Source organism: Tenrec ecaudatus, chromosome 4, assembly GCF_050624435.1.
Source record: "Tenrec ecaudatus isolate mTenEca1 chromosome 4, mTenEca1.hap1, whole genome shotgun sequence".
NCBI lineage: Eukaryota > Metazoa > Chordata > Mammalia > Afrosoricida > Tenrecidae > Tenrec > Tenrec ecaudatus.
The window spans coordinates 198017941-198045833 of record NC_134533.1 but is presented as its reverse complement, the minus strand read 5'-3'; the positions used below and the strand labels follow the sequence as shown (position 1 = coordinate 198045833).

At 44.2% G+C, this 27893-nt stretch overlaps 1 protein-coding gene across 1 annotated transcript in view; it reads left to right on the top strand.

Annotated features, from left to right (window-relative positions):
• Positions 1 to 27893, top strand: part of CPNE4 (copine 4) — a 392000-nt gene that overhangs the window by 64808 nt on the left and 299299 nt on the right. The window lies entirely within an intron of this gene.

The window sequence follows — 27893 nt, the reverse complement described above, 5'->3', positions numbered from 1 at the left end:
GTACTTGGGGCATATATGTAATATTTGCATGAGACACTGCTGACAGTGAGTGAAGGGTACATTCAAGCACAGGTGGGCAACGGCACATGGCCATGGAGAGAAGATGAGACTGCAGCTTTGAGGTGCCAGCATTCAGAAGCGGATTTGACAGGGACCCACCTGTGAGATGCTGATGACAAGATGCCGGTGATACCTGAGAGAGTTGGGTGTTGGGAAATTACCCAATCTGCAAAGTAAGCCCAGACTTGCATGTGCTTACTTACTAACCTATAGTATAAAGTCTCTGACAAGGACAGAAGACCCACCCAGCAAGGTGCTAATCTGTGTGGACGGTTTCACATGTTTCGCGACCTGTCAAAGTTTCCATTGAGTGTGGGACATTTGTGACAGGGCAAGGCTAACCAGAAAATAGGATGGATGTGAGCACGAATGAGCCCAAATCTGTAGATTTGCTGTAGAGAACAGGCTGGATCCTAAAGACTAGAATCAAATTGCTGAAGAAGGGACCAAACAAGGGAAGGGATCATCTAACTTTAACATTTCATTGGCTGTTGCTAGGCATTGTGCAGTCTCTTCTAACCAAGGTGACCCCGGGCACAACAGAAGGGAACACTGCCTGGCCTGCACGGTCCTCACAGTCATTGCTCTGTTTAAGACCATTGTTCCGGCTATAGTATCAACCCATCATCTTGAGGACCTTCCTCTTTTTCGCTAACTCTCTACCTGATCAATTACGACGACCTTTTCCGGGGACTGGCCCTTCTGATGGCATGCCCACAGTACACGAGATAAGACAGCATCCTCCCTTCGAAGGAGCATCCTGGTTGTACTTCTTCCAAGTCAGATTTACTCATTCTTTCGGCAGTTTATGGTGTAGTCGATGTTCTTTGCCAACACAAAAATGGCTTTCTGCTCGAAATAACTCTATGCTGCAGTGTCGCCAAAAGCACAGAAAAAGAAAACCCACTGAGAGAGGCTGGTGACCCTGGAAGGGTTTCCACATGCTTTAAATTTTCCTGAGCTTAATTGACAGTCTGGCCGGGAAGCCTGCCATTGGAAGCCATTCTCCAGTGTGAACCCAGTAAGGAAATATTTTCTCAGAACCCTACCAGGGTCGGACCCTGGTGGAAACCTGAGCACCCAGCGCTGGACTCTGTGGATCTGAGCTCATGAAGTGGGCGGTGTAGTCTCTCTGCGCCACCCTTTGGAAGTGCTTTCAGGTAGGTGTGCGCATCTCATTCATCACCTTTCTTGACCACTTATGAAAGATCAGGCTTGTAGTAGCCCCCCTTTTACTGTATGCATCCTGGAACACTCGTTCCCAAGGTGCTAGGAATGACTGGTTGCCCATAGGTGCTGTAGAGTTGAGAGCCAAGCTCCAGAAGAAGCGTCAAAACAAGGAGGGCATCATCTAACATTAAAATCGTATTGGAGTCTATTCTAATGCGTGACCCCGGGCACAACAGAAGGAAACACTGCCTGGTCCTGCACGGTCCTCACAGGCATTGCTGTTTAAGTCCATTGTTCCGGCTACTGTGTCAACCCATCCTCTTGAGGGCTTTCTTTCTTTCTTTCTTTCTTTCTTTCTTTCTTTCTTTCTTTTCTTTTGCTAACCCTCTGCTTTATTAAACACGAGGTCCTTCTCCCGACAGTGGTCCCTCTAATGGCATGGACATGAGAGGAAGTCTTCTGAACTGGACCGTTGACTTTCAGAGGTGGACTGTTGGTTATAAGACACAGGGAACCATTTCACTCTCCGCATTATGTTCTCAATATGTACAAAAGGAGAGTGTGTGATTCCACTTATGTGAAATATCTAAAATGGGCATGTCTATACAGACTAAAGTTGATTCACGGTTACCATGACTGAGACTGTGTGTCAGGGGGAGGGGTGATAGGAAAACTCATGTTTAGGGGACACTGAGATTCTGTTCAGGGTGATGGGAAAAAATTGGAGGCAGATAGTGCTGCTGGGGCACAATGTAATGAACACAAGTAATGCCATTGAGTAGCAATTTTGAGGTGACAAACTTGAATACACACACACACAGAGTAACCACAATCCCCAAACTGTCAAGCAGCAATAACCAAACTCGCAGTGAATAAAGGTGGAAGAATAAAAGTAGCTGGGCATGTTTTATTCCATCATTAAGGATACCAGAAGCTCAGGCAACTAGGAGAGAAGAGGAGCGAACAGCTCATTTCAGATACTCTATGCTAAAGAGGCACATCTTGGACTCTGGAAATTGTACTAGATGTTCTTGAAGAATAGACTCTTGCCAGTACTTAGGATGTCTAAACTGTTTACATGTGTTTACACATTATAAGAACGCATTGAGTATCTTCTTTTCTGTATGTTATAATTTTCTAGGTACCAAAAAACCTTGTCTTGCCTAAAATTGCACAGCTCGTAAAAATTAGATGTTAGGTATCCCCAATGTCCATACTATTGACGTCCCTAACATGCAGCCTCCAAGAACATGATTTCATTCTAATTAACTGAAAAAATCGTGGTGAACGACTCAGTCCTCATTGTGACTAAAATTTTGATTTCCAAATATATTTCTCAAAAGCTAATTGATAAACATTCAAGAATTCTAAAACGGTGAGAATACAAAAGTGGGATGAAAGCATCGCGGTATTTTTCTCTTTTTGTCAGATAGTTCTCCCAAATCCTCTCTTCCCCTCCCCTGATGTGGAAATAAGGGATCTCCGTGAGTTAAGCACCGGACTGCTTGCTGCGAGACTGGCAGTTCAAACCCACCAGCTGCTCAGAGGGAGAATGATGGCCCCGGCTGTTTCCATGAAGGTGAACAACCCTGAACATGTCTGGGCAGTTCTCCGCTGCCCCACCACCGGTCTCCAGGAATCGGAAACCAGTGTAGTGGGTTTTGAAGCCCCACGAGCTTCTCTGAAAAGAAAGGAGAAACGTGTAGCATCTACACAGAGGGCAGTTGCGGCTACACGTTTTCTGAGCTGATGTCTATAAACCTTTGAGTATAGTGCATCGAGTGAAATTATCAAATGATGGCTGCATTTTAAAGATCATTTCAACGAGCTCACCGTCTGAGAGACTGGCAAGCATGGCCCAGAGATTGGGGCTATTTATAGAGGACTGTGTTGCTTTTCTCTCTCTGAGGGACTCAAGGAAAATGTCAGAGAGACCATGGAGAGCGAGCAGATATTTTTGTGTGTTGTTACAGCACACAGACTGGGACCAAGCAGGCGACGGAGACAGGGATGTGTGCATAGCAAGTGACCAAAGAGAGGGACGTGCACGGGAGGAAGGGAGGGGGAATCTTGTTTTGAACGAATTTCCCCCTCTATATTTGTACTACCTCCCTGCCATCCCACTTCTCTGCTCTTTCCGTGTCTTGGAAACCGTGGGTCGGAGTAGAGCTGGGAGTCACCGAGTATTCAACGGCTACGTGTCCAGAAGTCGATCTCCAGGTCTATTTCTGAAGGCCCTCGGGGGAACACTACCCTGAACCCCCAACGTTTTCATTCGTACTGTGTCACATTCACTGTTTGCACCGCCTAGAGATTCCTTCTATGTCCAAACACGCGTTATTCAAGGGACATGCCTCTGCCTTGCATGACAGCCATCCTGGGTCAAATCGGGGAAAGCAGACCCATACTATTTGTCATTGTCACGGCAGAAAGTTCCCTGTGTCCCCTTTCACGATCGAGGTCTGGGGAAACCAGGATAGGGATTCACACCGGGGAGCCTGGATTCAGTGCCCCAGACTTCCAAGCCAAGTGCTTTGCTTCCTGGGCAGAATTGCATATTCTCAGCAATCTTGCAAGGGAACTCTTGTTACCCCCACTTTACACGCAAGCAGAATGAGGCTCCGAGAACGCCAGGGGCTGGAAGCAACACTGACTATCCCATCACAGTTAGGAAGAGCTCATGTGCTGTTTATCCAAACAGTGTGCTTCATGTTGTTGTTGTTGTTGTTGTTGTTGTTGTTGTTGTTGTTGTTGTTGTTGTTGTTGGGTGCTATCGAATTGGTTCCAACTCAGAGCGACCCTGCGAACAGCAGGACTAAACACTGTCCAGTCCGGCAGTCTGTCCGGTCACTTTTTTTTTTTGAATGGGTGCAAAGATGGATCTCTCGCAGTCAGTTGGCCAAGTAGCTGTCTTCCAAATTTCTGTCATCAATGACTGAGTGCTTCCAGTGCTTTGTCAGCTTGCTGAAACATTTCAATTAGTGTCCCATCAGTTCCTGGAGCCTTGAGTGGGGCTGCTGCTTTCAGCGCAGCTTAGACTTGTCCCTTCAGCACCACTGGTTCTTGATCATTTGCTACCTCGTGACGTGGCCAAATCTCGACTCGTTCTTTCTTGCCACAGTGACTATTTATTCTTCCCATCTTCCTGTGATGCTGCCTGCATCCTTCGATATTGGGTCCATAGACTATTTCAGTATTACAACTCGAAGCCGGAGCATTTTCTGAGGTTCTTTTAGTTTGACATTCAGAGCCCGCTCTTCCTTTTTGGTTTTCTAACTCTTTGTACATTTCATTGTAATAGTTTACTGCCTTTTCTTGAGCTGCCCTTTGACAGTTTCTGGTCAGCTCTTTGACTTTGTCATTTCTTCCATGTGCCTCAGCTAGTCTCTGATTGAGAGCAAGTTTCAGAGACTCTTCTGAAGTCCCTTTGACCTTTCCTTTCCTTCCGGTCTTTGACTGACCTTGTTCTTTCTTCGCATATCATGTGCTTGATGTCACGTCCTGCATTTAGGGGAGAAACCACTTCTGTCCCCCAGGAACACTGTCAGCATGCACTACTTGGTCTTTTAAAATATATCTAGACGTGGGTTGGATTGAGGAGTGAGTACTGAGGCTTCCCAGGTGCACACGCTCTTTTCCATGTCACGTGTCACTTTGCCTGCTTGCTTTGCGCAATCTACCCTGCGATGCCAACCCATAGCATACGCGTGGGGACAAAGGACTGGGCACACCAGAGCATGCGCAATTCAAATAGCAAGCCCTATCTGTACTCAGTGTTTGCATAACGAATTTGCAAATTCCTTGAATTTCTGCCAGCAGCTACCCTCCCTCACCTTCCAGAAATCTCCCCAAAGTTTAATCAGGTGTGAGTTGGGGAAGAGGAGGGTGGTCGAATAAGATTTGCTTTTTTTTTTCTGACTCAAAATATTGTGAGGAAGTGTTTTCCCAATACATTTTATGATTAATCTTATTGGCTTTCTCTTCTACTTATTAATGAAATAATAGAGATGCTCAGAGGGTTAAAGGCATGCCAAGGAGCCTGTCAGATCGGTTGAAAGGATGAGATTGGGTCTTTTTTAGCAGTAATGTGGGGTTCAGCTCATTGAGTTCGGACTTTGTGTGTACCTTGTATTGTTTGACCGGTGGGTATGCCGCCTCTACTTCTTTTCATAAAAACCATTTGCTAGTGAGTCTGCTGTGATTCATGATGACGCTGTGCATGTTAGATGGGGCTGTTTCATAAGTTTTGCCACTGGCTGATTGTTCAGAAGCAGATCACCAGACCTTCTTTGTGCAAGGCGCCTCTGCCTGGACTCAAACCTCCAACTCTTGGGTTAGTTACTCAAACCAAACCCATAGCCATCGAGTCACCAGTCTTTCTCCCTCAGAGTGGCAGGGGGTTTCAAACTGCTGACCTTGGGAATCACAGCCCCACAGGTAACCACTAAGCCAACAGGGCACAAGCGGTTCCTTCCGAGGACTCTTGTTTTTCCATAGTTGGGACATGTTGGAATCAATGTTACTTTGGAAGAAATGTAGTTGGTGTCAAGTGTTCAGTGACACCTCAGATGCCGGGGAATATGATTTTGTTTTTTTCTACAGCAGTGCGTGGCTTGCTCCCAAGCCCTCATTTCTGCTGGGTGCTGATAGAGGGGTGAAATTAAACATTCCCGTTAGAAGTAAATTGTCTGCTTCCAACTTGCCAAGAATCATTTTGGTGGCGATCTTCAGCTGAGGGTTTAAATGCCATCAGTTCAAATGTCCGACTTCCGGCCAGGCCAGCCCCCCTCGTAAGGAGTCTCTTCCTGCTTTCTTCATGGCCCAGGTGGCGCCTGGGTTCAGAGGGAGCATGTGTGACTACATGGCTTCAGGAAATGGCATCTGGGTCATTCAGCTCCGATCAAGCCGTCATCTGAACCCATACTAAGCACCTCTGCACTATCCTGCATTTCACCTGGGGGGTCTAAGTCCACTATACTCAGTGCACTTGGAATTGAAGCCGCTTGTAGTTTTGTTTTTTTATTGACACCAGCACCAAGCCCAGCATCTATTAATGTTTATGGCCCCTGCAGGCTTTCCTCATCCCAATTATGGATTTCTTCCCACAATTAGCTCTTCTGGCGCTTTCCCATTCCTTGCACGGAGGTCTGTAACCTGCATACGATGCTGGGACAGGACACTGAGCGTGTGACCCCATCCTGCCCTTCTCCTCTGAGACGCCGTTTCACCGTTTCTATTCTCCATGGAAGCTCTGTGTTGACCTGGAGCATGCTGCAAGGGCTCCGGCCCATCTCAAGTTTCTATTCCAATCTTACTGCACAATGCAGGCAGAGAAGGCAGCAGGGAGCAGTGGTCTCAATATTTCTGGTCTCTCTGTCTCTTTTGCTCAACTTGGGTTTCTCTAACCTGGCAGACAGGGCTTTCCTTTATCCCAATATCTGGCAGAAAACCACCGTCAGCTTCATACTGTGATACTTCCTATGTGGTACTTCACAACTGGCACTGCAGCTGAGGGACTCAAAAGGTCTGACAGCTGAAGACTCCCTGTCACTGACACACTCAGTTATGGGGCAAGGACGCCCGTCCATGACTGGGACTCTGGGTCTATTACAGTGACAAGAGGCTTTCTATGTTTGCTTCCTGGTGTAATTTAGCCTCTCCCTCGCTGCACCTCTGAATACCCCCATGTTCTTTTTCTGCTCAAGAATTCATTGGCCCCAGACAGATCATTTGCATCTCTTTGGGAGGGGACAGTTACTTTCTCATAGGACTATAACGCAGAATTTGGTTCCATATGTCCTCCATCCCATCCACGGGTCAAAACAGGATGCCCTGATACTGTCTGTGTGGCACCAATTTCTCCTGCACCACAATGCTTAAAAGACTTTCTCTCTATACCCTCAAGGGATATAATAATTCTAGGCTTAATAAGGAAAGAGGGCTAGATTTGCTTTAGAAAGTGGAAGGACCGCACTCCTCCTCCTTGGAAGGTGGTGACAAGGCTGGGTGTGAAGTCCGTTTAGAAGCAGAGCAGGGGCGCGGGCAGGAGACAGCCCACAGAGAGAGGAGTAAAGGTTAAAAGGAAGCCATTCCACTCCTTGCGACGTTTCCCCAAGGGGATAAGGCAGCAAGTTACCCCGTGTCTAGACACATGGTCACACCGGAGGCCCCACTGAGATGGGGTATCATTACTACTGGAAAAAATAACTCCTAGCTCATTTCCTATGGAGGCTGAATCATTAACAAGCCAGAGATTGTGTTCTAGAAGCTCACTCTGGGGACCTGGGGACATTCAGAGGGCCTGATTCAAACAGCTGGATCCTAAACAGTCTATCGGACCTCTTAAGGGGCTGCCAAGGACACTGGGCGGCATCTGTCTGAGCACGTTCAAGAGCCATTGCCTACGACGGCGGTCACTGCCATGCTAGACCAAATATGTATCTTGCTGCTTTGGAGGCCCTTGGATTCGAATTCTCGAGTTACCCATCTCGATAGACCGCATACTCAGCTGAGCAGAACTGTAAATCAAACGGTAGAATTAAAATCCTGTTGATAAATATTCTGTCTGACAGCTTCCTACTGAGGCCGGTGTTTAGCCAACTGAGCTGTGACTTGTTCTTTTGGATTCCGATTCAACTTGTTTCTGTGACACTCGTTGGCTGCCGACGGGGCTCGCTGCAGAGGATATTGAAATGAAAACTAATAATGATCCAAACGACTAATGGATTAAAATTGGAAGCCAGTTGGGAAAATTATAGAGGAGAAAATTAGCTGAACTAGGAGTGAAAGAGTTAGGCTGATTAGTCTCTCTTTTTGTGAGAATGTTCCTGCTCACCCAGCCAGATGTGGTAATGTCCTCCCTCTATAGTTTCCAGCTACATGGGCTAGTGTCCTTGCCCTACACTTACCAGCTACATGGGCTAGTGTCCTCTCTGTACACTTTCCAGCGACCTTGGGTCAGTATCCTCAGTCTACAACAGTCTCATGCTTACCCAGCATCACCACCAGGGCCCCTGTATGTGACAAATGAACACACAGCACCAAAACACTCATCCCGTAACCCCCCCTCTCAGAATAATCAATCATCATTTACAAATATGTTATTAAATTTATATTCATAGAACATTCAACTGCATAAAATATATCCTTTAGTATTGTGAAAGAAACAGAAGTATGAAGACATAATCTATATTAGATATATGATATCCATATTTTATTAAATAGCACCAATTAAGAAGGATAAATACCTTTTATGCATCTGTGCACAGTTCTGTAGCCTGGTAATTTTTAATTCAGTTGACATTGTGCTATGAGTATCTTCCCAGGGCAATATTCTATTTCCATACAGATGACCTTTACACACTCAAATGTATTGAGTGCACTTGATACAATTTATTTCACTCATCCTCTACAGTGTGGGTTTGGAATTCTTTTCCACATTTTACTTATAATGCAAATACTTTCTCCAAAGTCCGCACCACGGAAGTGCTCCGTTGGGCGAGCTGTAGAATTCTTTTGCACCCTTGGTCGCTCCTCACAGAGGTGGAACTCCCTGTGGAGTCAAGTGCCTGGAGTGTCGGATACATACGGCACGATGGCTTTTTCAAACATTTGCACCAACGTGCATCCCCTTATCCTTTGATTCTGTTCCTAGAGTGTTAGATTAAAATTGCTTTAATATTTAAAAGCCTATTTTCTGACTATCTTAAAACTAAGAATTTATTTGGCCTGTGTAAAAGGATCACGCAGAATTTTAATGTTAAATCATTAAAATTGTAAGTTGTGTATTAATATAATTATTTATATTAAATACATATGTACTCATATTTAAATATGCATATGAGTACTTTAGAATTTTCAGAATATTAAAGTACACTTTCATAATAACATCTTGCCTTATGAATTTAATTTTTTTGTTCTATGTTTCTCTGTATTCAAATTTTCTTTGGATAAAAAGCTTTAGGGAAAACTTTCAACTATATCCACTTAATTCTTAGTGTAACTTTTGTCTGAAATTTAATGTTGTTTATGTTACCATGGTATTTTTCAGAATTGTGGGAGTTAATAATCACCGTTTCTTTTTGGTGGCTTCATTGTTTTCCTCTTTCTTTATTTTTCACATCTGTGCTTAGAATGTATCTTTTTAATTTACTCAGCCCATTGACAGTTCATGGCTGTGTTAGCACAGACCAATATATATGAGCACACTTCAAAGAGCTCATGGACCAATTCCATTATCTTTGAATGACATTTTCCAGAAAGTCTTTATAGGGCGCCCGCTGTCGAGTCACCCATCTTGCTCCCCCTTCTTCTCTCTACTTTGAGGCACTCCCGAACAGTTGCTTTACGTGGGTGTGGGGCCTCTGGTACAATCAGCAGGAAGTTGAGCTGTGCTTACTTCATCTTGACTAGAACTACCCCTGCCCAAAACAAAACAAAACAACAACAGCCAGAAAACCCCACTGCCCTCAAGTTAATTCGGACTCAGTGGCAGCCCCCTAGGACAGGATAGAACTGCCTCCGGGGGCTCTGAGATGGCCCCTCTTTGCTTTCTCTCTCCCTCCTGAGCAGCCGATGGTTTTGAAAGGAGAACCTGTATTCGCTCATGGTGAAGTCACTACATCGCCGGGCTCCTACTCGACCAGAATCAGAAGCTGCCATTTATTTGTGTTGCCTAGTAAGATGGAGCAAGCCTGGTGGCTTAGAGGCACGTGTTGGAGGGAGTGCGACCCTCAGACTCGGTCGTTTGAAACCACCAGCAGCTCTATGCGCGCAAGACCTCTCAGAAGCGCACCGGGCAATCCTGCCCTGCCCTCTAGGGCCACTGTGACTTGGCATCGACTTGATGGCAGTGGGCTTGGTTTGGGTTTGTAGTATTGCATTTATCTTTGCTTATTACGCATTTTTCTTCCTCCCTGAATTATTTGTCACTTTCGACCGATTTCTATGGAAGTTTAAACGATTTTCTTTTCATTTAACATGAGCTCTTCATAGACTATGGACTGCTGAAGGACAATGAATCTGTCTTGGAAGCGGCTCAGCCAGAGGGCTCCCAGAGGCCAGTAGGGCGAGACTCCATCTCCTGTACTTGGGGCGTGTTGTCCAGAGAGACCAGGACACCCTGCTCTGTAAAGCCGAGGGGCAGCGAATGAGGCAGCCCTTGATGAGCTAGAGCGACCCAGGGACTGTGAGGAGGGGCTCAAGCATAGACCCAATTGTGAGGCTCGTGCAGGACCGGGCAGTGTTTGGGTTTCCTGTGCACGGGGTCGCTGTGGATGGGAACAGACTCCAGGGGACACAAAAAGAACAAACAACAACAGCAGCAACCTATCTGTAGAATGTTAGTGTCATAACAGGTCTATTTCTTGTTCAAAAGTTCCTTAATTTTATCCCCTTTTATTATTTGTTACATAGAAGTTTATAAATCTACAGAGATTTTCCTATTTTGACTTCTTTTTTTCACATCTCAAGATCTGGTAAGGATTCACTTATTTATATATTATATATTATGAACACACACACACGAGGATACTTCCAAAAAGTTCACAAAAACAATGCAATTTTCCAATGAGCTCTTTGAAGACCCCTTGTACATGTACTCCTGTATACACACATACAGATACGCACACATCTGTATGTTACCTTTCATTTACATTAATATATAAATAATCTATCTGAAATTAATTTTTATTCTCTTGGGAGAGGAGATATTGTTTGACATTTTTTCCCTCAAAAAATGAGCCAAATTGTCCCGGGACCCTTATTTATTTGGTGACCTCAGGGCCCTGGTGGTGTAGTGAGTGACGCGACAGGTTGCTAACCGTGAGGTCAGCAGTTTGAAAACACCAGGGGTCAATGGGAGGAAGGAGAGGCTCTATGAGGATGAATCACTCCGTGTCATCAAGTTTGGTTTTTTTGCGTTTTTCTTTCTCTAACAGCAGTTATAATCCTTAAATAAACAAATTTATTTTTCCCCTTTCAAAGAGAGATCTTTCTGATACACACCTTCAAGCCTAAAAAATATTCCTCTATTAGAATCTACACAGGAAAATGAAACAACTAAGAAAGTAACAGATCAAATCTCTTTGTGTTACTCCTCTTTGTCTCCCCATCAATTCACATCGACTGGAAGAGCCGAGTAAATGAGCCAAACAGAGGAATACAAAATTATCCTTTAAAAGAAGATAATTAAGTCTGGTTTCCCCATGATGCTGATAAAGGGGGAAATGCAGAAAGAGAAAGGATATTATAAACCTAAAAGGGGAATGTAAACCACAGACAGACTTTTGCTGTGCTCTGTATTTAGTTTGGGTCTGAAAGCATGCAAAACATAGGGATATGTATTGCCATCCCATCTTTTCAAATTATAGAATTAAAATGCGTGTTGTATGAAGAAGTCATTATATATTTATTGGCTTGCAGATATTTCTGGTTTTCCTGGTGCATTCTTAGAATTATTCAAATAGTTATAATCATTGTTTGAATAGCTATATGAATGTAAAGATATGCAGCAGGCCCTGACAGCCCACTCTCCTGCGATGGAGAACGTGCCAGTTTGCTCTTGCTGATGTAGATACAGCTCTCAGAAGCGTGCAAGTGGGAATGTAGGGCACAGTAGAGAAGTGGAAAATTTGCATGCTCCTGATGAGTCAACGGCGACCTTTGCAAATTTCCCTAATTGTGATCAATTGTTCTTCATCAGTCAGCCCAACCAATTTTATATCTTGAGAGGCTACTGCAGGCTTCCTTGGTACAGCGGGATGTTTTAGCTGCAGAGACTGGGGGATCATATTTGTTCTCCAAGCAGCCTTACGTGATATAACATTTACATTTGTCTCCATTGAAAACGGACCAGATTTGCCGTAGAAGAATATCCAGGACAAAGTGCAAAGATTCCTTTAACCGGAAGCCGGAACCACACGAGTGTGAGAAGATAGCGGTGGCAGCTCTCCGCCAGCTGATGAAGCTGGAGGTCGTTTGACTTTGGTTGAGATGTCTTGCTTTGAGGATGATGCCCAATGAATGGGGCTCGGCACTACCACCTACACATTATTTTCATGCTCCCTTTGTGAATGGATGTGATGGAGAGTTTTTCCCCATCTCCAACCTTCATTATTTGCGTAAGGAGTGTCCAGTCACTTGAGTTTTGAGCGGCACAGAACTGCAATCCATGTAGTTTGATGTAGAAAGTTGTATACAGGTGCACTTTCCTTGTCACAATAGTGTTTGGAATTCTATAACATTGGCTGAGTTCATGACACAATCAATTGAATTATCATCTGCCCTAGGAGATGATTATAATGTTCCCTAGTAAGAGGATAATGTCTTTAAAGTGAACCAAGGGCATCTATAGATCATAGATAACCTGAATGGCTTTTGGGATGCCACTTAATCGTAGCCCTGAACTGAGAACAATTACCGTATATACTCAAGTGTAAGCTGACCCAAATATCAGCCGAGGCACCTAATTTTACCACAAAAACTGCATTAAAATTCGCTGAAAATCTCAGCTTATACACGAGTATGTATGGTAGTTCTTATGATGTGGCCCTACTCTATACTTCTCCCATAGAGACATCACTAAAGCTATGGCTGCTAGAGCAAAGGATGGTGAAGAAATCAGACAATGCCCAGTTATGGGAAAGAATAGTATCTGGGGTCTTCACGGCTTGTCCCCAAATAAGTAGCTATTAAGTGAGGTAACAGCTAAGTCCTCGCTGAGAAAGCACACCAGCTTGTGGGATCCCGAAATTGTGAATAATAAATTCCAAGACCAGAGGGTGAATCAGAGCTCAATTCTGAGCACCTGGTTTGCAGGGTTCCCATTGGAAGAAGCGTCTGGTGAACCCCCTGTGAGCGTTGACCAGGCAGGCCTGTGAAGAGCCTTGCTGTCAGGCAGAGTTCACTGGAATATGGGCTTGTCTGGGTGGAATTCGGTTAAAACTCAACCCCTTCTCGTTTGTTCTCCCTTTTGATCCATTTTCAATTTGTTCTGGTGTTTATTAATTTCTATTACCTTTTCAAGTGAAGTTTTCCACCGTTCTATTTTGTTGTTGTTGTTTGTGTGTTTTGGGGGTTTGGGGATGTTTTTTTCTTCTTTTTGTTTGCGTATATTTTCTTTTATATGAAATGCAGCAAGGGTAAATCTACAGCGCCAGTAACTGGATCACTCGTGTCCTGGGGCGCTAGCAGGGGAGCTTGGAGGGCAATGGAGCTCATAATAACAAGTACAAAAAAGAAGAAAAACGATGGTGGTGATGATTGAACACTTCCTTTTAATGGATTTAAACTTCTAAATCCTATGACATATGCATTATAGGTCAATAAGGCTGTTAAAATCAATTAAAAGAAAGAATATCCAGGGCAAGTCCTTATCCCCCAAATTCATAATGGCATGTCAATACAAATAGCAAGGACAAAGCACATGCCATGCGTTTGTGAAATATAACTTTTCACCCTTGGCAACGGGAACACAACGGTGGTACGAATGACCAGGGATGAGTTGGAGCATTGAGATTAAAGGCCAAGAATCCACTTTTGACTAAGAAGGTGATCTCACATATTAAAACATGTGCTCTTCACTTTTACCCATGATAGCATTTATATTTTTGAAGATCCACACCTACATACCAAATAGGCACCACTTATCCCATTTTATGAGGAGTACAGTTATAAACTTGAAGAAATTTTATCTCTGGCTCAGGGTTGCGCAGTTGGTAAATGTTGGGGTCAGGGTCTCTATCCAGATACAAAATCCACACTAGGCTCTGGCCTTAGTGACACCCAGGCAGTTTTAGGCAGAATCAAATCACCCGGCGCAGCACTGAACACTCAGGGCCTTTACGTCGTTTTCCTATTCTGATGACGTCGAAGAGAAAGGTTCCGCCTTGGGCGGTTTCTTAGTCTGCTTTTTAACCGAGAGGAGGAAGACCTCAGGCCGAAATGCCTGAGCGGAGGCAACTAGATGTAGTGTGATCGGCTGAATTTTCTAGAGAAAACATATACCTACGAGATGTATGCGTAATTACTTTACATGAAGAAATAACTTTCTATCGCAATAGCAACCCAGCCCAGTGACACTCAAGCCCCAGGCCAGCGGCCAGCTCGAGACCCTCAGACTCCCGCAGCAGGTGGATGAGGAAGGAAAGAGCAGCAGGAAGCCAGGGTATCAAAAGCCGGTGGAGGGTTGCTTGGGTCCAAGGCCCTCGGGGACATGGCGAGAAATCCAAATCCAAGCCAGCAGGAAGGTGCAGAGGAACAGGAAACGCTCGATTGTCTCAGTGACTCTTTCATGAAAAGCCACGCGCTCAAGGAAACCGCCTGGCTGAAGCCTGAGGGAAAGGTTGGGTTCCCCCCTTCCTTCACACAGGTGCAATTTGACATAAAATCTAACCTACATCTAGCTGGAATTAAATAGTTCTGCTTCCATTGTATTTAGTGTTCATTTCATCCTCTGTTTATAGCCATTAATACTGACTTCCTACTAAGGATCTGATACATAAAGCTTTCATTTTTAGATAGAGATAGTTAAAAATTTTAAAGGTGTCACTTAGAAAGGTAGTAAGTAAGTAAATACAAAGATTGATATGTGGAAGAGTGATGTGTGTAAACAATGCTCTGTTTAAAAGGCAATGCTACTAGTTCTTAGCAAAATGTCAATATTTGATTACTGTGTATAGCATGAAGAATACCTTCTACTAGAGCAGCGGCTCTCAACCTTCCGAATGCTGTGACCCTTTCATACAGGTCCTCGTGTTGTGGGAACCCCCAACCATAACATTATTTTCATTGCTACTTCATCACTGTCATTTTGCTACTGTGATGAATCATCATGTAAATATCTGACATGCAGGATATATTTTCATTGTTACAAATTGAACAGAAGTTAAACATAATTAAAGCATAGTGATTAATCACAAAACAATATGTAATTATATATTGTGACATATTTATGTGTTTTCTGAGGGTCCTAGGCGACCCCTGTGAAAGGGTTGTTTGACCCCCACAGGGGTCAAGACCCACAGGTTGAGAACCACTGCTCTAGAGACCAGCCCACTTACCCCTGGTGAATGGACAGCTGATCTGAGAAACATCAGTGGCCAGATTCGGACAGTATCTTTCTTGCAGAGAAGAGAAAAATAATGGTTCTCCATTTGAGGAATTTATAGCAATGTTGTATATTAGATAAACTGCACACAGAAAATATTGTGGGTTTTTCTTCCTTTAAAAATGCTTATCTATCACTGAGGAAGATACCTTTTCCATGGAGTTCCTCATAGCTTTCAAAGAAAAGTTCTCAAGCAGGGATCCTCACAGTATCTTTCATTGTAGTTTCTGAACTTTCTATACTGGAGCTAATGTCAATGAGGACATTTACTTCCAGAAATATCTAATATTACTCAACAAGTATCTATTCAGTGATTTCTATATGCTAAGCACTAACACTTGGACTATATCAGTGTATGAAATAGATAAGGAGTTATGAAATGTACCTTTATGGAGTTACCTGGGGGAAAAAGACTGATTATATATGTTAGAAAGATAAGACATAATAAACATGATGGAATAAGGAATACTCAGGTGTGGTAGTTACATAATTTCATGCCAAATTGATAAATAGGTCTAGGGGTGCAATCTAGCTTGTCAATCAAGTCACATCCTGATGCTGGTTCCTGATGGGTGTGGCCTTCAAAGGAGGATTTGGGGAACTTCCTCTCTTCCTCCTGGGAGGTGGACACACTCTCTCTCTGCCGCACCTTCCTGTTGACGAGCCACATGGATCCACACTGATGGCAGCCAGAGCCCTGGAGATGCATCCACTGCCAATGGATCCATAAGACCTTGCACCCACCGGCCTGTGATCTTCCTGCAATTGGCATCATTGCATGTGCCTGCGTGAGTCTGAAGAGTGAATTATGGACTAGTATCAGACTTATGGTCTAGTATCGGACTTATTGACTTGATCTGGATTGAACTGGGATGTTTTCTAAACATACAATTGCTCTTTGATATAAAGCTCTCTCTTAGACACCAGTGTCTCTGGATTTATTTCTCTAGTCAACCCAGCCTAACACATCAGGAGGCAGACAGATGGTGCCATTTGATTAGGGGATTCTGGAAAGGCTTCTTTGAGAAGGTGACATTTGAGCAGACTTGGAAGTAATTAATAAGAGATATTGGAGGGGAAAGCCATTACTTGGTAGCAGCACCCCTGGCATGTTCAAGGAGCGTGAGGAAGGCTTGAGTGGTTGAAGCAATAAGCCTAAGGAAGGGGATTGATTAGAGGTGACATTAGAAAGATAAGTATTGGGGCGGGGGGGGGGCGGTAGATCATAAAGGGCCTTGTAGGAAGTTTAAGTTTTATTCTGAGGGCAATGGAATACCAATGAGAGATCTTATCTTTTTGAAGAATCATGCCCCTTGGGGGTCTCCAAGGATGTAAGCCTTTACTGAAACACAAAGCCTCATCCTGGTGGATTCTAACTACCGATCTCACGATTAGCAGCCCTTCTGCCTAACCTACCATGCCACAGCCCTCAAACCAGGCACCGAATCCACCCGCAGGGATCACCTTTCAGCCAAACAGTGGGCACACCTCTAAAATGAACAGGTAACACCGATGAGGAACATACCCTCTCAGAACAAGAAACCATTGGCAAGCAAAGAGGCAGCATTTGCCCCAAAGCAAAGGAAAGGCTGGAAAGAAAGGACGAATGGAAATGGGGAACTGTGGGAAGACACGGGAAGAGTGCCATTACATTTTGTTATGAAACACAGTGCACATAAATTACGGAATAGAAAATTAATATGCTCTGGAAGCCCCCACCCAAACCAAGATAAAATGTTCCAAAAAATAATTATGTGAATTAAACAATTTCCTCTTATTCATTTATCCAAGAGAAAGAATTCTATCTACACAGGATTTATGCGAAAGTGTTCACAAGAGCTTTATTATAATAGCTCCAACTGGAAACAATCCAGAATGTCCCTCAACTCGAAAATGAGTAAACAAATTGTGGTCTAGCCACATCGTAGAACACAACTTAGCAGCAAAAAGAACAAATTACTAGTGCTTGCAAATGGCACTGGGAAATTCACAACTTTAACATGGATACATTCACATTTGGCTGAGGGAATCCAAATTTGAAAAGTGCATACGGTATGATTCCGTTTACATTCAGAAACAAGAAATAAAGCCAAACTGAGCTAGGGTGATAGAAATCAGAACAGCGAACGCGTTCATGGGTGATGTTGATTTCTCTCTGATGATTATGACATGGGCTGCATGACCACACATTTGTCAAAACTTATTTAATTGTACTCTTAAAAATACATTTATCGCGTGTAAGTTACACCTCAATAAAAAAGAGCAGTGGAGGGAAATAAAATCGGAAGATCAAGCAATTGGAAAATCTCCTTAAACACTTCTGAAATCATGGCATGCCCATCTTGGAACTCGCTTATTCTAGACGTAAAGAGATACAGCCAGCATTCATACGACTTGCTTTACTGGGATGCTTTAAGTAGATGCTTGCCTCGTCCTTTCTCATTTAAGTGTGAGTTCATAGAGTCTCTAATTCATCTTAATGAGTAAGCATCATGTATAACACAATACATTTTCTTAGAATTTTGCACGTATGCCTTTAACCTAAAGAAACCTTACAAGGGTTCAGTGATGACAATTGAGCTTCTGGAAGATTTGTCCTTGTTAGGTGCCACAGAGTCAATTACAGTTCACAGAGACCACGTGCCTTACAGAGGAGAACCGCCCCATTATGCTTTCTTGGCTGGAATCTTTTTACAGAGCCAGGTCTTTTCTCAAGGAACCTCTGGGTGCTTTCAAAGAAACCTCTAGCTTTTGTGTTGTCAGCTGAGAAATTAGCTTTTCTAGAAATGCTATATACTTCTGCCCTTGTCTCCCTTGTCTCCCCCCCCCCCCCCCCCGCCCCCTCCATGCCTCATCCTCTTGTTTTATCTGAATAGCTTCCCACTTGATAGGACCACAAATCTAACTCACTTGTTAGAACCACAAATGTAACTTGATCAGCCACTGCTTTCCTACATCTCAATCCCAATTCAATACTTTTCCCTTGCGATCTAATAAACTAAGGCTAATGGCTGTAAGTACTGTATAGACTGGTGTATTACCCCAGCTTTTCAGCACAGTTTTTAATGCAGTTTTTGTGGTAAAATTAGGTGCCTCGGCTGATATTCGGGTCAGCTTATACTCAAGTGTATACAGTATATATTGAAAATATAGCAGCAATGGACTTGATTCTCTGTCTTAAAAAATGTCTGTGGTATATCACTGTATCTAAATTACATCATAGGGAATGCTCCCAGTGGACAAATATGTCATACTTGTGATACTTCTTTCATAAGTGAAAGAAGGGGAAAGGTTGAGTGGTAGATGAGCCCAGGAGACTCTCAGAGGAGTAGCCTTCAGGTGGTTCTCTCTGCACGACTCACCAGTTTGTTTTCACCTTTGGATGTGTACACATTAAAGTCTGAGATAGTTAAAGTTTTTGTGCCAACCTGGCCGATAAACACATGTGGGGTTAATTGAAGGGCAAAGAAACAAATGGCTCCATGAGCCTCACCTTTCTAGTTCTCAGGTCTCTTGATTTCTGATGGTCGGACCAGGGTGCAGCTGCCTTAGCCAGTTCCCTGCTTCAGCTGGCAAGGCTCACTTCCTGTGAAACATCCCTGAGGAGAAGCCACATGAATCTACCCCGATGCAGCCCTGGGTGCTGGAGCAGCCATGTGGAGACCCCTGTCAGTGCTGAGATGCTTACACATTCACTGATCCGGCTTCCCTCCTGCAGCCGACATCATTGCAAGTATTTTGTGAGATGGAGGAGGACTTTGTGGATTGGTGTCAGACATATGAGCTAATGTTGGACTTGTGGGCTTGGGCAGCACTGGTTGGGATGTTTTCTTGATGTGCAATTACCTTTTATAGAAAAGTTTCTCTGATTCATATGAGTTTCTGTGGGTTTGTTTCCCTAATGGACCCAGACCAACACAAAGTCGCTGGCACAGGGAAATCGGTTTCCATTCTTGGCGCCATTCAGGAAACGTTGGAATCAATGTGGTCTATCCCAGAGCATACGTCAGGTTATTCAACACCTAGGGTTGGGCACAGAAGCCCCTGGGAAGCTAGCTGGAAAAGACTTGATGGTGCTTCCTTTAAAATGGGCGTCATGTGAGCCATTTCATTTCTTCTCCCAACTACAACCTCTGAGATGTACAACCCTGTATGTACATCTCCTTGGAATTCCACAGGAGGATTTCTCTGGAGAACGTCGAGTCTTAGCTTTTAAAATGAGTCTTCGCATGCTATGACTTCAAATTGCAAATCTTCAGAGAACCCCGAAGACCAATAACTAACAAGGAAGAACCCCCCTTGGCTGTGTGGATCCCCAGAGCCAGTGATTCCGATGACTTAGAGAAAGGGGTTGTCTCGAGGGCAGCTGGTGATCCTTTTGAATGGAAACAGTGTTTTTGATGTAGCAAAGGATGTTAACTTAAAGAACTCCTTTTTAAAAGCCCCTGCCGTGTAACTGGTTCCAGCTCACAGCTACGTTAAAGGACAGGGTCAAACTGCCCCTGGTGGTTTCCAAGGGAGTTACAGGTACAGGAAGCCTCGTCTTTGTCCCATGGTAGTGGTTTCGAACCTTATGGTTAGTAGTCCAATGGGCAACACACGAGGCCACCAGGACTCCTCTGGTTTAAAGGACGAGTGACCTAACTACTCAATATGTTCATCTTCCTCACGTCTGGGGTATAGAAGTCTATCCCATAGGGGGCGCTAAAGAGACTCAAGGACATATTCAACTGGATGGGGATTTTCACTGAGACCATAGGTTGGATTCATACCCCTTCTGGCTGCTTTGCTTTCATTCTGAGCAGTGTACGAGAATGGATGGAAACAGGTTTTATTAAAACATGGATGTGGGGAGGAGGCTCAACATAGAAAGAATGAACTGAACAGAGACTCAGACACATTGGAGGTTGGTCCCACATGATTTTGGACGAATGCATTTGTGTTCCTGGGGACATTATTTGTAAAGCAAAGGAAGATGGGCTATCCTAAGTCTCCTTCTAGCCAGCTTTGGCTTTCTGGCTGGAATGCATTTCTAAACTCTCAGTGATCTGATCCTTAAGCCCGCTCTTCTCTAATCTGCCTTATGTGCAAGAGTTTGACTGCTTTTAATATGGCGGCTGCTCTGTATCATACGTTCCCCAGGGGTCTAAGAGTTTTATGTCACAAAGAGCTGAAAGAGCATAAACAATTGAGTGTCCACAGCATACACAAGTTTATACTACAATATATCAATATATGTGTATACATATGTGCATATATATGTACATATGCACACACACATATGGGAGGGCTTCAAAAACATTTTTGGGAAAATGAAATTTTAAAAATGGAATATATAGATATATCCAGACACACACAAGGGGGCTTCCAAAAGCTTGTAGGGAAATTTAAATTTCAATCCTATTTTCTGTGAACTTCTCGAAGTCCTCTTACATGCACACTGTGTGTGTACACAGTAGCTTTCGGGCTGCACTGTACTTTTGGAAAGCACACAGCCAGTTTCTGGTGAACGCTATGCATGTCATATGTATGTGAATAATACTTTCTTGGGTGAAAGTAGAGTATGATTTTATTTCACTTTATTACAGCCTTGTGATATAGTTATTACCTCCCCTATCTTCAGCTGGGGGGAAACATGGAGGTTTGGGAGAAGGAAACGACGTTTGTGGGACATAGCTCCTATAAAGCAAGATTGGACTCCGAGGCCCTTTGATTTCTCTTTCATCCTGGCCAACTCCTAAAATATTTACTAATTTAACTTTTCTTTAATCTGGTATTTCAGAGTATCAATGTCTAAAGTTTCCTAAGAGAACCACGTGCATGGTACCCAATTCTTACTGATAGCCTTGCTAGTGCAGCGCATTAAGCATGAGGCTGATAGCATCAAGGTTGATGGTTCATGCCCAGCAGCAGCCCTGTGAGCGACAGAGGAGGCGGCCTAAACCTGGAAAGATCTACAGGGTCAGATGCCCTATGAAGCAGCTCTACTCTGTTGTACAGGGCCTCTATGAATTGGAATCCACTCAATGGTAGTGAGTAGAACACCTAGAAAAATAATCGCTGGTCCAGAGACTAAGTGATCAGCTGCTATCCAAAAGCTGATGGTTGGAACCTATCTGCCACTCCATGGGAGACAGATGTGGCAGTCTGCTCCCACGAATATTTACAGCCTTGCAAACCCCATGAGCCAGTTCAAATCTGCCCTGCAAGGTTGTGAAGGACAATAATCTCAATGGCAACATGTATGGTTTTAGCTTTTTTGGGACCAGAAACTATTAAAGAATCTCATGTCAGATCCCTAGTGGGTCACTGAAATCCTTAGGTCCCTCACACAGTCCTGCTTCAGCCAAGGGAGTTACTCATTTCTGTTCCCGTGATAGTGGAGAGTCACAAGTCCCCGGTCTAAGAGAAGAACCAGAGGTCCTGCTTGCTGGCCCTTCCAAGTCTGCAAGGCTCCTTGCTGCTAGGAAAGATTTTCAGAAAGAGCAGACTTCTCTTGCATTCTGCTTCTTATTTTGCTGTCTCCTCCACAGCCCCTTCCCAAGCCCTCCAATCCAGGGTACTTTAGGAGCAAGCAGAAAGAAGCTTCGTCTCCTCCTCCAGGGTGTCTCCCTCCCCTAGTTCAGATTTGCTGACATTCTAATGTTAATCTGTTTTCCCTTACACAATTTTCTGGTTTTCCCTGTGAGGGAAGGTTACACAGCCTTCTCAAAGATATTTATTAATTTCACCTATTTTAAAATTTAAATCCAGAATTTATATGCCTGTCTCTTTGCTGGGAGTGTGTGTGGTTAACATGCCTTATGTCTACATGCATAGTAATTCCGGCATTTTTCCCCCTTCAATGGTGAAAACTGTTCAATACGGTTCCACCAAAGTTTATGTGCATATGAATAAAATTGAGACACACACCACCCCCCCAAAAATTTTAAAGACCTGGCAAGACTGATATGAATTTTGGCAGTTCCATGCTCTTCTCAATGTGTGTTTCAAGGGGTTACGACTAAGACTCGGGCCAGACCACTTTGTAAAGATTGGTGGTGTCAAATAGAGACTTGGGTTTCCTCCTTTGATAACATACTCAGAAGCACTCAGGTAAGCTGCCTTTTGAGAGATGAGTAGCTTAAACATTTTTTTTAAAAAACACACATTATGTTCTACATTTAAAAAAACCATGTTTATGTCAGATTTCTTTATTATTAGAACAAGAACGACATCACAGAGTGGGTGTGACCTTCAACTTTGAACTTGTATCTTGTAGACTCATGGAGTCATAATATTGAATGGAAGCTTTCAGACTTTCATTTGATAGATAAAGACGAAATGTCAGCGAATGTAAATGACTTGCCTGACTAGTTAGCTGGGAAGTCAAATTTTCTCTCTTACAATGCAGAGTTTTTCATTTTCTGAGAGGTTAGTATATTAAAGATTCTTCATATTAGACCTTTTTTTCTTCCTTCCATGTAAGGAAACAAGATTTTATTCATTCATTCCACATAAATTTATTGTACACTCTTCTGTGCTAGGTGTTATAGGGGTTGTGTGTTCGTCTGGGTAGACTAGAGAAACAAATCCAAGGAAACTCATATATGTATAAGAAAGAAATTTATATACAAGAGCAATTGAATATTGGGGAAACATCCCAGCCCAGTCCAGATCAAGTCCATAAGTTTGATATTAGACCATATGTCCAATACCAATCTATAAAGTCCTCTTCAGACTCACGAAACACATGCAATGGCACTGAATGGAGGATGATCACAGGCCAGTGGGTGTAAAATCTTGTGGATCCAGTGGCGGTAGAAGCATCTTGGCGCTGGCAGGGGTCTCCACATGACTCCTCTAGTTCCCAGGGCACATTGGGATCTATCAGTGTAGTGCCGTGTGTCTTGTCGGTAGAGCGTCTCTCAGGGAGTGAGCTGAGAGAATGTCTTCCGCCTCCAAGGAGGAAATAAAGGAGCTCCCAGAATTCTCAGGAGAAGGCCATGCCCACATAGAGGCCTCATTGGCTGTGACCCAATTGACAGACACTACTCCACCCCTTCAGCCTTAATCCTCTCCAGTCCCAAATTGACACCAGATTATGTAACTACCATAAGCTGCAAAGAATCATCAAATAGTTTGTTTACCAGTATCTTAAAATCTACCTCTAAGTGGCAATGTGAATACCAATCCCTCTCTTTCTTTCTTTTACTTAAATTAATGAAGAGAAGAAGTACTTGACTCACTACAGTGATATCAGGCTGGAAATAAATATCCTGTCTGACGTGTGGTCTTATCTAATCTCAGCAACACATGCTGACCTTGAAATGTGTTGCAGTATGGCTGGTGAAAGCAGGTGGGCCTTCAGGTCTCACCCCTAAGCAGAGGATGGTTTTGCAACTCAGCCCCGCCCCCCACTCTTTTTTTTAGGTTTTGTTTTGCATTTGTTGGGAAGCACCTCTGTGATGCTCCAAGCTCATCCTTGCTTATTGACTTTCAGAAAGTATTGAATTGCCACACACTCCGTGAAAATGAAAGTCCTGGCCCTTTCTGTATTCAGAACAGTAGGCACATTTCTGTCATGGTGATTCTTGGGGGCGGTATCCACATGGATGTGGGATTCCAAGAGGTTGATCTCTGAACAGTGCCAGCACTGAGTTTGGACCAAGTTGGCAGTACCACAGTAGAAGGCTCAGGGTATACAGTTGGGGAGGGTTGGGTTTCCAATGCGGGTTGACTGCTTAACTATATTTGATTTGAGGCAAGTTAGGACCCTTCCTAAACCTCCAGTTCAAAACAAACAACAACAAAAACTCAAGCATCCTGCAAGGTGTTACTGCGTGCTGAATGATATGGAAAGCACCTGGTACACAATCGGCTTTCAAGAAATGTTAGTTTGCTTCCTCTTCTTGCTACGTAAGAACACTTGTGATGTGTACGTTGCTGCTTAGTTCATTCTCCCTTTGCCAAGAATGATGGAAATGGTGTCAGAACTGTAGTAGAAAGAAAAACAAAGTTAAACCTATAAATGCCGGGAAATGTGGACAACTTCCCAAATGGTCTCGAAGGTAGAAGTCTTTCGTTCCTCTAGCTTTGCACCAGTTGGGACCACTGACTTCCTGCTTATGAGCTCTCCAAGGATGTGTAACCCTGCCATTTCCCAGTCTCATTCCCCAGCCTACCACGCGGTCCCTACACCTCACTACTTTCCACCAAGTGCTCTGTTGTGGAAGCTATCCAAGGCAATTCCTCTTGCTTACAATCACGAAACCCTGACTGATTCAGTCATCCTAAGCTTGTCTTAGGCCACACCTCCATGATGCTCCAAACTCATCCTCACTCTCTACCCCATCAATTAATGAGTGGGTCATCTGGAGCCTAAAATGGGATGTAAAGGTGCAGTAATCCAACCACCTCCTGATTTTCTCTGGGAGGTGGGGATAAGACATGGAGAGAGATGCCATTAATTAATTTTTTAAGGTGGGTATAGTGTAGCATAACTGTTAAGTGACCTGGAAACCTACCTGAGCCATTTTGTCTGACAGCTGGGGGAAAAAAGATCGGGTCCTCCTCAAGGAGCTATTGAGACATTGACATGCGATGGATGTGGGTTTCAGAGACCAAAATACTAACAAGATATCTTTTTTTAAACAGTGTGTGGTGCCCTTCAGATTGTTGCAGTGCTGTGTTTCTAGATAACCAGAATCTGTCTTTGTAAAAGATGTGTCTAAGGATGGCATGTGCAGAGAAAATAGAGCGGGCGTTTTTGGTTCTGTTTTTGCCTTGCAGGCTGGATCGGGGAGCCCCAGTAGCACCAATGGTTAAGCATTCAGCTGCTAATCATGAAGGTCAGCAGTTTGAACCCACCACTGCTCTGTGGGAGAGAATGTCTGCCCAGGAAACTCGGGGGGCAAAGTTCTAGTTACTTCCCTCCGCGTTGGTTGGGTCCACAAGGGCAACACCCCGATGGTGCTGTCCAGCTGCTGGGAACCAGAGCCTCAGCGCAGGCGGCCTCCGCTGTGGCTCCTTTGGGAATGACCCGAGCTTCAGAAAGCAGCTTTGCTTAAGGTCCCAGCCTGCTTTGAGAGGCCCACACTCATTGGCTAATCACAGTGGGATGAGAGAAAAGGGCTCAGCCATTTTGGCTGCCCACTGTTAGCCAGACCTGTCAGGCTACTTCAACCCCAGTGTTTTCCAAGGTCATTGTAGGTCCTTCTTTGTAGCTCAGTTTCTCCTTCACCATCCTGTTCTCTTCCCCCCTCCCCTCCCCTTCTTTTCCCATTCTTTCCCTCTCCCAAGTGTGGATCCCAAGGGCATACTCTAATTAATATGTGGAAGGACTCTAATTAATATAGTTGAAGGACAAACTCTATCTCGAAGAGTAAACTCGGAATGTGCTTCCTGGGGAGCGCATGCTGCGGCACCCTGCACACGGGGCATTTTACATGTCAGCCTTTCATCCCATTGGAACAAAGGAAGGAATTGAAGCTCAGGGACGTCATGGACTTGCTTAAGGAAACACATTAAGGAGCAGAGCTGGGATCCCAATCTAGATCAGTTTGCTTGCAAAGACCAAGTCTTTCGAGAAATTATGAGTGTCTCTCCTGTCTTGGCCTGAGAGACCCATTTCCTCTCTTCCAGTGGGCTGTGCTTGGGCAGGATCAGAGTCACACCGTGCACAGAGCTGTTGAGGTTAATCCCGAGGAGATTTCCCTTCCTTTGCCTTGGTAAATTAACATCCTCCCTGCTCCCGGAGCTAATGGCTATTGTCTTTGCCTAAAAATAGCAAGTGTCAGGTTTTACACATTTAACAATTTTTCAATGTTTTCATTTAAAAATAGGCTCTGAAATTATGTTTGCTCTCTATTGGCAACCGTGGTTGCTATGGAGTTCAAGTAATAGATTGTGATGTTTAACACTGAATTAATTACTACTTCTCACTCCCAGGGAACATCTAATTATACATATCCGTGCCAAGCTGGGTTGGGTGTTCTTAAGCAGAGTGTTTATGTGCATGCGTGTGTGTCCTTCGGCTGTACACTGTGTGTTTGACAAAGGTCTTGGTTGTGGTCTTTCAGACGACATCTCTTCCCTCTTTGATGACAATTCCTCATGCCATGCTCGGCCCAGCTTGAGCACGAATGTTTCTTTTACATACCACATATTTTTCCCCCTACATTCTAATGGTAGACTCTTCTTCCTTTAATGTTGAGCATAATGGTGACATGAAGCGGGGCAATGTCCCCTGGTTCCACCACCACCCTGCACCCCTGGCCTTGTGCACCAAGCCAGTTCATCCTAAGGCATTGCTGTGTTTCTGTAACACCACGTAGCATTGGGAGGTAGCTCCCACTGCGTTTGAATCCTCGCTTTGTCAGTTAATGGACTCGAGGAAAAGCCATGTCACGTCTGCATTTCAGCTCCTCTCGATAATGGGAGTGAGCACATCCACCACAGAGAGTCACTACGGAGATGACACGGATCTCCCAGACAGCTTTTTACAATGCAGATTCTGGCCCAGCAGATCAGGGATCCAGTCAGAGGTTCTGCACTTGGAACAGGCTTCCGTGGTTGCCTGTGTGGCTAATGCGTGGGCCACACGTCAAGTTGCCAGGACTGGTAACAATAGGGACGTATGTAGCTGCTCAGATGGGCTCTTTATCAGTCCTCATTCCTACACCTTTGGGATAAAAGAGCCCACAATTCACAGCCATTAGCCAGATGGAGAGACCAAGGCCCAGGCAAGCAGGTCCCGGCATGTCACCGCATGACTCCAGTGGAGTGTCCGCTGATTGTGCCCCTGTGCGGCGTCTATTTTTCGCTGTGTGGGCTGCTGCAACTCCTGCTGCTTCTAATGGGACGTACCCAACCGTGTGTTAAGGAGAGAACATCAACCCTGCGGTGTCTTTATATACTCAACTAGTAACGCAATTTTGTATTTGACAGAAAAGAAACCAATTTGTGGGGGCAGGAGAGTTGGTATGGACAGTAAGACATGGAGAAATGGATTCCTTTCTACCGACTAATCAAATGACCATTTTATGTTGTTTTGTTCTTTCTAAAAAAAAGATTCAGGGTGTTTGTTTGAAAAAGCAACTGTAGCTGAAAGGCTTGGGGACTTAAATGGTTGAAACTGTGCAGAGTGACATGGTGCATTTTAAGATTAAAATGCAGTCCCTTGCTGATGCAATCGCAGGGTGCTTGTTAAATAGGAGCAAACGATGTTTCGGATGCCAATAGTGGTGTTTCTCTTACTCAAGGGATGTGGTCCCTCCAGAAAGATTGGAAAGGACTTTTCTGGCATTCCTCCTCTAGCGGTTCAAGGGAGAGAACTTCTCTAACACTTCCGTGACCCATGGGACATAGGATGCCTATCTTCATTTTCTACATCTGGAGTTGAGTGGGAAGCCTTTGTCCCATTTCTAGTGCACACTGCCATCTTGTGGTGGCGTGTATAACTGTAGGAATCTGAAAAAATGGGTTGTCATCCCACCAACCCCAGTCCCAGAGACCCATTGGCATACATATACCCATTTATTGTATCAAAAATCCATGATACCTCACGTTCCCCCCA